At 37.8% G+C, this 11,673-nt stretch overlaps 1 long non-coding RNA gene across 1 annotated transcript; it reads right to left on the bottom strand.

Annotated features, from left to right (window-relative positions):
- Positions 1–381: 381 nt before the first annotated feature.
- Positions 382–4,921, bottom strand: LOC111097206. Its single transcript, XR_005362836.1, has 3 exons — positions 4,728–4,921; positions 850–1,115; positions 382–600 (listed from the first exon to the last, which is right to left on the bottom strand). It is a non-coding gene; the product is annotated as an uncharacterized LOC111097206 (long non-coding RNA).
- Positions 4,922–11,673: the final 6,752 nt, after the last annotated feature.

Raw genomic sequence — 11,673 nt, 5'->3', positions numbered from 1 at the left:
GTATATCCCCATGGGAAGGTTAATTGTTGTAATAGTGGTTATAACCACAAGGGAAAACCGAGTTGAATGGCGCGCATCCAGATAACCTTTGCACGAGGCAGACAGAGAGGGCTGCAGCCTCTCAGGAGCGCGACAGCCGGGGTGCCACAGTCTTATCTCCCAGGACACACCGGCTCTCCAGATGCTCCGAGGGTTGCTGCCGCTTACAGCCCAGTGCGTGCGAAGCTGACAAACCGGCTGGGCGTGCGCTGCTCTGGTGAACAAAGGGAGACAAGACGCTAAAACCTAAGAGCGAAGAGTGACCCATCCTAGGAGACCGATTAGGACGCGAGGCCGTTATCAGCCCGATCATTCCCACACACATGATAAAATTCACTATTGTACTCTGGTGGTGGGATTTTATTCGATCCTCACAGAGTAGTGAGGAAAATACATTTCCTTTTGTTTTCCTCCCGGACCCGTCATCATCTTTGCAAAATACTTGTCTCTGCGAGTTGTGCCAGCAGGGCCGTTGGAACCCGCAGGGCCACTGGAATACTAATCTCGCCCTTTCTGGCACCGGAAGCAGCTGCTGTATTCATGCAGAATAGGTGGAAACCTCTGGAAAAGAGCACGAGGAAAGAACAGAGTTTTACTTACTTGCCAAGGACGAATATAACAACAATAACAAAAATTAAAATCTGTATCGCATTTTACAATTTTCAAAGCATTTTCTTAAACGTTAAACATTATTTCATCTGATCATCAAGCTACTTCTTTCCTGTGTAGCCTGGGCCAAGCTGCAGAACTCTCCCAAGTTTAGTCCCCTTAACGGTCAAACAGGGATCAAACAGGGATCGTACCACTTACTTTACAGAATTGTTGTGAGGATAAAAAGGAAGCGTGTGTCAAGTGATTGGCACCATGCCCGGGGTGAAGGGACGCTGACAGTAGCTCCCAGCTCCTTGCTGTGCCAGCCTTCATCAGGTCACTCAGCTCATACGGGCCAGATCTGCGTCCAGAACCCAGGTTGTCTGACTGCCCTACTGTGCAAAGGCAGTAGGGAAGAGAGTATCCTGCTTTACACCTGCTGTGTACTTCCGTCTGTTGTCATCTCCATGTCTCATTGGACCGAACTAGTCAAAGGGTAGTGAGGATAGACACAACTTAAAGACAAAGTTCATTTTCTTTTTTTTTCCCCCCCCTGAAGATTTTATTTATTCATTCATGAGAAACAGAGAGAGAAGCAGAGACGTAGTCAGAGGGAGAAGCAGGCTCCGCACAGGGAGCCCAATGTAGGACTCGATCCCAGGACCCCGGGATCATGCCCTAAGCCGAAGGCAGCCACTCAACCACTGAGCCACCCAGGTGCCCCATCAGTTCTTCTTTCTTTATGCTTCCAGGCTTGTCTTTAAGTTTCCTTTATTCTCTTTTTGTTTCTGAAACATTATATGATATGAAAAAAATAGCTCTGCACTAAACCCTCAACCAGAGAGAAGTTATCTTTAAAGCATTCACACAAAGAAAGGGACCAGGAAATAGCCTAATCCACAACTGAAATTAGAACAGATCACAGTAAAACAGAAGTTATTACTATTGACCAGATTTTATTTTTAACATCAGCTAAGTAATTATGTGCAAAGTGCAAAACCTTCATTTGTCGATTTCTAAGATTAAATTCAATAAAATTGTCTATAATCTATCATTTTCTCAGGTTTGCCTCTCCATAGTAGATCAAACATAAGTAATTAGATTTCTGCCTGACTAGCAAGGAGAGAAAACAGTTTCATTTTGGATAAATATCTTCCTAGTGGATTGAATTACATGTTCTTTCCTTTACCTATCACCATGTAACAATTGCTTCTGTGTTTTGTTTCCTTCAAAGTGTCGAAATGTTATCCCATAATTTCAGCAGAAAGATGCCACAGTTGAAGTTTGATTCTAATTCTAGATGGAAGGCTTATTCTTCCCAAAGCTCACTGCTCACCATCAGTCATCATTTTAATTTTGATAATAATCTATCTTCCGCATTGTTGATGCCACTTTTCCTTATTTTAATAAACATGATTATAGGAATAGCAACTACACTTGCATTTCAGAGTTTAGAAAATGTTTTCATACACATCATCTCTTGATCCTTACAATTCTGCAAAACAGAAAGTGAAGATATTTTTACAGAAGAAGCTGAGACTCGGAGCCTAACTAACTTGCCTACGATTTCCCAGCCAGAGAGACCTAGAACTGACACTACTGCATCATTTCATTTTATGGTAATAAAACTCCAAGAGGGATGCCTGCATGGCTCAGTGGTTGAGTGTTTGCCTTTGGCTCAGGACATGATCCCGGGGTCCTGGGATCCAGTCCCACATTGGGCTCCCCACGGGGAGCTGGCTTCTCTGCCTATGTCTCTGCTTCTCTGTGTGTGTCTCTTATGAATAAATAAATAAAATCTTAAAAAAAAAAAACAAACTCCAACAAGAGTACTTCAGGGCAACATTCCCGGGTCATCTGGTCATGAAACTAGTACCACACAAAGCAGTGCCTGAGCATACACCAAAGTGCTTGTGTATTATTTAGCTGACCAAAAGATGGCATCAGTTGTTGCCCTGCATAGGCATTGATGCAATTTGTATAGAGTAGTATGTACTGAGAACAATTTTGAGATGTTCTTTAATGATGGCTGCAGTTGAGACTTAATGAAAATAGCTTTTTTCCGATTCTAAAAATGATACATATTCTCACTCTAATTGTACAGAAAACAATAAAGAACAAAGTATATACCTGCAATCCCAGCACCTGGAGTAAACCTCTGCTCCTTTTAGAATCTCTCAAAGCGCATGCGTGTGCACACACACAGAACTCTATATACACAGCATTATAAAAAAAAGCTACCTGGCATTCTTTATTCAACATCTTAAATGTTTTTTCATGTCAGTACATGAGATCCTTAACTATTTTAACTGTTGAGAGTATATAGTGTATGGACGTACCTTTTTTTTTTTTTTTCATTTAATCCTCTATTGATGAACTTCTAAGCTATATCCACTTCTTATTTTTCTACTGTAAACTACATTATGATGAAAATTTGGGATACATTTCTGAGAATATTACTGATTCAGAGGGTATTCCAATTTAAAGTAATATATATATTGCTATAGCACCCTCGTGGAGTGCTCTGATCTGTACTCATGTTGACAGTAATTAAGGGTACATTTCCCCATACTCTCGGTGACAGGTTTGTCAAACGACTTTTATCTTTTCCATTCTGAAAGATGAAAAATACCTTATTTTTTATTTGCATAATTTTGATAACTAGTGAAATTAAACATATTTTATTATGTTTTGGCCTATTTAATTTCTTCATTTTTTATTTCCCCTTATATGGTTCTCAAATTTTTTCAGAGATATATTCTTTTTTATCAATTTATAGAAATGTTTTATGGTTTTCTTTTACACATGTTGCAGATATTTTCACCTTCTTTATGTGTATTTGGCCTTGTTCAAGATGGTTTTTACTTCTCAGAAGAATTTTTTACTTTTAATAATCAAATTTATGAGTCTTTTCTTCTGTACTTTTCTGTCATGCTTAGAAAGGCCTTCCCCACCCCTAGATTATAAAAATATTCAACCAGGGACACTTGGGTAGCTCAGTGGTTGAGCATCTGCCTTTGGCTCAGATCATGATCCCAGAATCTTAGGATCGAGTCCTGCATCAGATTCCCCATAGGGAGGCTGCTTCTCCCTCTGCCTATGTCTCTGCCCTCTCTCTGTGTCTCTTACGAATAAATAAAATCTTTAAAAAAAATTCATCCAAGTTTTTTCTTTTTTTTTTTTTTTTTTTTTTAATTTTTTTTTTTTTTTTTTTTTTTATTTATGATAGTCACATCAGAGAGAGAGAGAGAGAGAGAGAGGCAGAGACACAGGCAGAGGGAGAAGCAGGCTCCATGCACCGGGAGCCCAACGTGGGATTCGATCCCGGGTCTCCAGGATCGCGCCCTGGGCCAAAGGCAGGCACTAAACCGCTGCGCCACCCAGGGATCCCCATCCAAGTTTTTTCTGTGAGACCTCTATGGTCTCTTTTTTAAGATTTGCTCCTTTGACAATCTGGAATTTGGTTTATTATCATTATTATTTTTAACAATCAGAAATCAAGTTATTATTTTTTGCCTCAGTCGCTCACTTGGAAAATGTTGCCATAAGGCCATTAATTAAATAGGCCATTTTTATCACATACTGAATTTTCATATATGCTTTCATCTATTTCTGCATTTTCTCATCTCAATTACTCATCTGTCTATACCTATATCAATATCACACTACTGTAATTTTTATAGTACTTTTATGTTTACTATTTGGCAGTTAAGTACTCCCTTATCACTTTTCTTTTATGTAAATTTCCATTATTAAATTCACATTGTCAACTCATACAGATACTACTGGAGTTCTGAATTGTTAGGGAGAATTAGCTTCTATAATACTGAACCTAGAAAACACATATTTACAAGTAGTGGTTATATAAATTACATTAATCTATACTTACAGAAACCATAAACAATCATAAACAGTTACATGGAAGAATGGATAAGATATGGTTCAGTTTTTCCAAAACAAGTCTCAGGAATTTTGCTTTGATAAGATGGAATAGTCATACTTATCCCTCTCCCCACCTCTAAGTATAACTGGAGACCCAGGACATTAAATATTAAACAAACGTAAGAAGTCAGAAAGGTGCACAGAGGTAAACTGACTTGGGATCTTGACATGATGAGTTCCATGGATATTCTTTTGCTTCATATATCCCAGAGATGAAGCTGAAGAAGTTGGCAGTCTGAAAATGCCAACAGCTGCAAACAAACAAACAAACAAAAAAAACAACAAAAGCTTTCCTGTAGTTAGGGCATCAAAACCATAGAAGTTTAGTAAGATAGAAAACGTGTAGACAAGGGACGCCTGGGTGGCTCAGCAGTTGAGCATTTGCCTTTGGCTCAGGGTGTGATCCCGGAGTCCCAGGATCGAGTCCCACATTGGGCTTCCTGCATGGAGCCTGCTTCTCCCTCTGCCTGTGTCTCTGCCTCTGTCTCTCTCATGAATAAATAAATAAAATCCTTAAAAAAAAAAAAAGGAAAAAGAAAAAGAAAACGTGTAGACAATAATGCTGTACTCCAGCCAAACACTGCAGGAAAATCTGCGATCCCCACCTGCACTAATGCCAAAAAAAAAAAAAAAAAAAGTCCTAGTAGAAAGACTAGACTTCCACGTGGTCTCAGTAAGCTTCAATGATGTGACCCAATATCTTCTCCAGGGTGGTATCAGAGAAGGCCTAGTGGAGGGTCAGGACTTTCACCATTGCCCAGTAGTAAAGATGCCACCTCCATCACAGTGTCAGTGGAGACTGCAAGGACCAGAACTTCCACTTCTACCTAGCAGTACAAGGAGCAACCCCTCAGGTTTCAGTGGAGACCAACCTGGGGAACTAGGACTTGTACATTCATCTGGCAGTAACAAGGCAGTGCCCTTACCCCACCTTCCATGGCTAGAGAGGTATCGGAGAAAGCCAGTTTAAATAGAGGTTTAAATAAGAACTAGAGTCTTATAATTTAGGACAAAAATGTCCAGGTTTCAATTTAAAAAATCATTCATCATATCAAGAACTGGAAGATCTCAAAATGGATGACAAAAAAAAAAAAAAAAAAAAAGACAACCAAAAGAGGCAAAAGAGGCTAATACTGATATGATAGAGATATTAGAATTATCCACAATTTTAAAGCAACCATGATAAAAATGCTTCAGTGGGCAATTATGAACTTACTTGAAACAAACGAAAAAACAAGAAGCCTCAGCAAAGAAATAGAAAGTCTCATCAAAGAAACAGAAAATATAAGAGCCAAATGGAAATTTTAGAACTGAAAATGCAATAACTGAAATAAAAAGCTCAGTGGGTGGGCTCCACAACAGAATAGAGGGGACAGGGCACCTGAGTGACTCAGTGGTTGAGTGTCTGCCTTTGGCTCAGATTGTGATCCTGGAGTCCTGGGATCGAGTTCCGCATCAGACTCCCCTTGGGGAGCCTGCTTCTCCCTCTGCCTATGTCTCTGTCTCTCTCTCTCTGTCTCTCATGAATAAATAAAATAAAATCTAAAAAAAGAAAAAATAGAGGGGACAGAGGAAAGAACCAATGAACTGGAAGACAGAACTAGAAATTAATATGAAGAAAAGAGAGAAAATACTTAGGAAAAAAGTTACAGAGTAAAACATATGATACAACTCTATTTGTGAAAACAAAATGTGTGCACGCAATCATACACACACTTACTTGTAAGTAAACTCATAGAAAAGGGCCTAGAGGTTTTACATTTAGGGAGAGAGAATGGAGTTGAAGGTTGATAAGGGGGAGATTTTATCTTTTGCTGTGTTTTTTTTTTAATTTATTTATTTTTTATTTTTTTAATTTTTATTTATTTATGATAGTCACAGAGAGAGAGAGAGAGAGAGAGAGAGAGGCAGAGACACAGGCAGAGGGAGAAGCAGGCTCCATGCACCGGGAGCCCGACATGGGATTCGATCCCGGGTCTCCAGGATCGCGCCCTGGGCCAAAGGCAGGCGCCAAACTGCTGCGCCACCCAGGGATCCCTCTTTTGCTGTGTTTATCTGTATTATTTGAATCTGTTGCACCAGGACATTCATGTTACTTGCATAATATAAAATATTCCTATATTAAAGAAAGATTGCCTTTTTGTTTATTCTAAGACTTCTTCTATGCCCCAGAGTAGAGTTTTATAGATTTCTTTATACAGGTACTGAAAACATTGTTAGACTTTCCCTCAAGTATCTTACATTCTTTTGTTGCTCTTATGAATGATATTTTTCCCATTATATTTTCTAATTTTTGTTGGTATACAAGAAAGCTATTGATTCTAATAAATTTATTTTCAACCTACTCTGATTACTAAAACTTATCACTTATAGATTTTAGATGATGTATTTGATACAATTATATAGAGTCTGTTTGTTTTGTTTTTTAAAGTAGGCTCTATACCCAGCATGGGGCTTGAATGCAGAACCCTAAAATCAAGAGTTACATGCTCTACCAACTAAGTGAGCCAGGTGCCTTGATGCAATTATATACAGAACCACCAACTGTAAATAATTATATCTTCTCCTACTTTCTCATATTTTTCCTATTTTCTTCTCTTGTTTAATGGCATCACTTCCAACTCATTGAATAGTATTAACCAATAGTAAATACTTATTTATAACATTAATAGAAATCCTTTTAGTGTTTTACCCTTAATTGATCCTTGATTGACTGATTCATTTATTCTGCTCATTAACTGTCTACCATGTGCAAGGCATTGTGCTACTCTAAAGATCTGATGATAAGCTAAACCAAACATGTCCCTGTAGTCACAGAGCTCTTAGTCTAGTGGGAAAGACTGACATGTTGAAGTCATGATACTCATCAATATCTAATTACAAATTGAGATAATTGCTAAGAAGAAAAGGAAACACATCTATGAGAATGTGGAACAGAGGAATGTAAAGGAAGAAGAGGTACTCTTTCATGCAGTAACTAAAGAAGAATTCCGTCAAGTTCATTTTAAGTCTCCAACCTTTTCTCTTAAGAGAATATAGAGGAATTGAGTCTCAGATACCCAAATCCTTATGACTGTTCAGTGGTGCAAATACCACTTGCTCTTTGATTTTGTTTCAGGATATATTTCATATCAACCCATAAAAGCTATTATTTATCAAGTGTTTAACTCTGTGCTACTTTGCACCTTATCAAGCCCCCCATACCATTTAATACAGGTATTATTGTTCCTATTTTACACTCAAGAGAGTTCAAGTGGGCAAGCTGGGCAAGTTTTAGGGCACATATGGTTATCAGGTGGTGTCCTGATTGTTATTGATTGATGACTTTTACCATACAACAGGGAATCTAGTAAGACTAGGCATTGACTTAGACTTTTTATATCATTAGACTGTATACTTCTTGAGTGTAGAAATTATGTTTTAGTTGTATTTATATCTCCAGTAATAAGCACAGGGCCAAACATCTAGGAAGTGTTCATTAAACTGTTCACTGGACATTGAATGAATGGCTTAATCATGGATTGCTATGCCCACATAGACTATGAGCCTCAAAAGCCTTCACATTCCCATTTTGTCTAGATTAATAACTAAATCCAGTTTTTATCAAGTTGTATGACTAGGAATGTTTTCATATTTGGTTATTTACATATTAAATTCTAATCTAGTTTCAAAGTATTATAATACTATCTAATTAAAATACAATCAAGAAGTATAAAAATTCTAAAGTAAAATGTACAGAATGTTTAGGTAAATAAAAAGTAACTTCTGAAAACTAGAATGGAGATATATGAGAAGATGCTGATGACATTGAAATTCTAAATTCTCTCTCTCTCTCTCACTGTGTGCCTATCATAAATAAATAAAAAACTTAAAAAAAAAATTTAAAAAAAAGGGGATCCCTGGGTGGCGCAGCTGTTTGGCGCCTGCCTTTGGCCCAGGGCGCGATCCTGGAGACCCGGGATCGAATCCCACGTCGGGCTCCCAGTGCATGGAGCCTGCTTCTCCCTCTGCCTGTGTCTCTGCCTCTCTCTCTCTCACTGTGTGCCTATCATAAATAAATAAAAAACTTAAAAAAAAATTTGAAATTCTAAATTCTGCTTAGTTTCTTTCCCAGTATAAACAGGCCTTCCATCCCTGTCTGAGGAAGCTAACCCTGCTTTTCCTGAAGAATCTGTAATGGCCATCCCTTCAGTAGTTGCCTTAAAAGACACCACTGAGTTTCCTCAGAACCTACTCTCTTTGTTTCCAGATCTAGATTCAAGTCCCATACAAAGCATGACCCGTGAGTAGATATACTATACAAAAGGACTGCATACTTTTTTAAATTTATGCATGCAGAAATATGGAGAATATATGTGGGAATGGATATTAAAAGTGTTGATAGGGCAGCCCGGGTGGCTCAGCGGTTTAGCACCGCCTTCAGCTCAGGGTGTGATCCTGGAGACCTGGGATCGAGTCCACGTCGGGCTCCCTCTATGGAGCCTACTTCTCCCTCTGCCTGTATCTCTGCCTCTCTCTCTCTCTCTCTCTCTCTGTCTCTCATGAATAAATACAATCTAAAAAAAATAAAAATAAAAATAAAATAAAAGTGTTGATAATGATAGAATACAAAATTCGAGCAGGTCAAGTTTATTGATATGAGGCCACTAAACTGAAATTCTAGATTCAGTGTTTTAACCCAAAGGATTAGAAAGAACTATAATAGTTTATCTAGTTGGTTGGCTAAAACATAGATCAATAAGTTACCTACAATAAATTAATAGAAATTCCAGAACTGCATTGGTATACTATACAGAAAGATACCCAAAGGCTTAGAGAGATTAAAATGTTAGAGTTATTGTGTAAGACCTGGTCACTCACCCCAGAAGGCTTTAGACCACACACCTTTCACCATGATTATGAGAAACAAATTTATAAAAGGAGCCCCAGCATCCTGTAATGCTCTAACTTGAATCATCAAAACAGAGTCATCTTTCCTCAATCAATTCCCATACCTGAGGAGCCAGATTATACACTCATAAATACTAGCTATGACCACATGACCAGTCCCAGAGGACTGAAATTGTTATGAATACTTCTTTTGTTATAAATATGTATGTGTATATATACACAGTTAACATGTTTTTCTTCCTACTCTTAACCCCTTATCATGTAACATGTAAGATGTATTAATAATAGTTTACTTTATAGTATTTAAGTTGTAGGTTATTCCAGGAGAAAAGTAAACATCACCTAAGAACTTCTGGGGAAAGGGTTACTGTCTTTCAGCTATACGCAAGAAAATTGTATCATGTCAGACAGAAATTTAACTTCATTATTGTGGTCTATATTTGGTTAAATACAATTTTTCCTTGGACAAATTTATAATATACAATAATTCCTGTAACATATTTATAACTGCTCTGAAGACTTTGCTAAATCCAACATCTGGGACTATTCAGAGGCAGTTTCCATTGACTATATTCCCCCCCCCCCCCAGTATGTATCATCTTTTCTTTTTTTTCTTTTCTTTTGCATGCCTTGTAACTTTTTTAGAAAATCTGAACACTTTAGGTAATATTTTGTAGCAGTTCTGGATTCTGAATTTCTTTTTCCTTCCTAGGATTTTTGCTATTGCTGGCTTTATGTCGTCGTTGTTGTTGCTGTTGTTGTTTTCAGTAACTTGCCTGGAGTTAAACTGAAGAATATCTTACCCCCAGTGTATGTGGTCACTGATGTCACTGCTCAGAATTTTTTAATTCTCACTTTTATATTTTAGCCCGACTTCCTAGCAATTATCTCTGTGGTTATATAGCTTGGTGGTGAGGCAATGATTAGTCAGAGATATTCAAACACTTCTAACTCAAAACTTCCATTCTTTGATGGTAGATCTGCACTTGCTTTAGTGATGCACTTAAAGTTTTAGCAGTTTTCAAGTGTGCCCACACTTTCACTTTCTGTGGAGGCCCTCTTGGTCTTCACAGCATATGCTCTCAGGCTCCTAGACAGCCAGAGATGTTTGGCATTCTAATCAAGATTTATCTCATTGCCATTATGTGTAACAGTTGAGACATGGAAACAACCTAAGTGCCCATTGACAGATGAATGGATAAATAAGTTGTGGTATATACACATATATCTATTATATATGTGATATATAATATTGTATATAATGAGATATTATTCAGTCATGAAAAATGAGGAAATCTTGCCATTTTCAACAACATGGATGGACCATGACATCATGATGCAATTAAAATAATTCTGACAGAGAAATATAAATACTGTATGATTTCACTTTTATGTAGAATATTAGAAAACAAAACAAATCAAACTCATAAAAAAAGAGATCAGACATGTGGTTACCGAAGACAGGGGTTTAGGGGAGGAGAAGTTGAAAAAAGAAAGTAAAAAATACAGACTTCTGCATGTAAAATAAACAAGAACTAGAGATGTAATGGACAACATGATCATAGTTAACACTGCTATATGATCTATAGGAAAGTTGTCAAAAGAGTAAATCCTAAGAGTTCTCAACACAAGGAAAAAAATTTTGTTTTTTGTTTTTTTTTATTATATCTATATCAATAATGGATGCTAACTAAACTTATTGTTGTGATCATTTCACAATGTATATAAGTCAAACCATTATGCTATATACTTTAAACTTACACAGTGATGTATGTCAATTATATCTCAGTAAAAATGGACTTGAAAAGAGTTATCTTATTGCTAAGGTCTCTCTGTTAAATTTCTGGATGGTCCTTCTACCTGCCTTTTGCTTCAACCAAGACCTAAGGACCAAGAGAGAGCTGCATGATTTTCCTGTTTGCCAAATGTAGGTCTTCCACCCTCAACTCCAAATCAGGTTAGCCTCTTCCAGCTACCGGTTTTCAGAGTCAGTACCAGCCCCAACACACTAGGATAGCATATGAGATGGCCCCTGGCAAGGACACTTACTCTTCTAGTGAAGCCTCCTATTCTTCAGCAGTTTTTATTTTTATTATTTTTTCATTTGACAGAGAGAGTACATGCACAAGTAGGCAGAGTGGCAGGGAGAGGGAGAGGGAGAAGCAGACTCCGAGCAGAGAAGATGCTGGGCTCAATCCTAGGACCCTGGGA

Source organism: Canis lupus, chromosome 8, assembly GCF_011100685.1.
Source record: "Canis lupus familiaris isolate Mischka breed German Shepherd chromosome 8, alternate assembly UU_Cfam_GSD_1.0, whole genome shotgun sequence".
Taxonomy (NCBI): Eukaryota; Metazoa; Chordata; class Mammalia; order Carnivora; family Canidae; genus Canis; species Canis lupus.
This window is presented reverse-complemented; position numbering and strand designations above follow the sequence as displayed.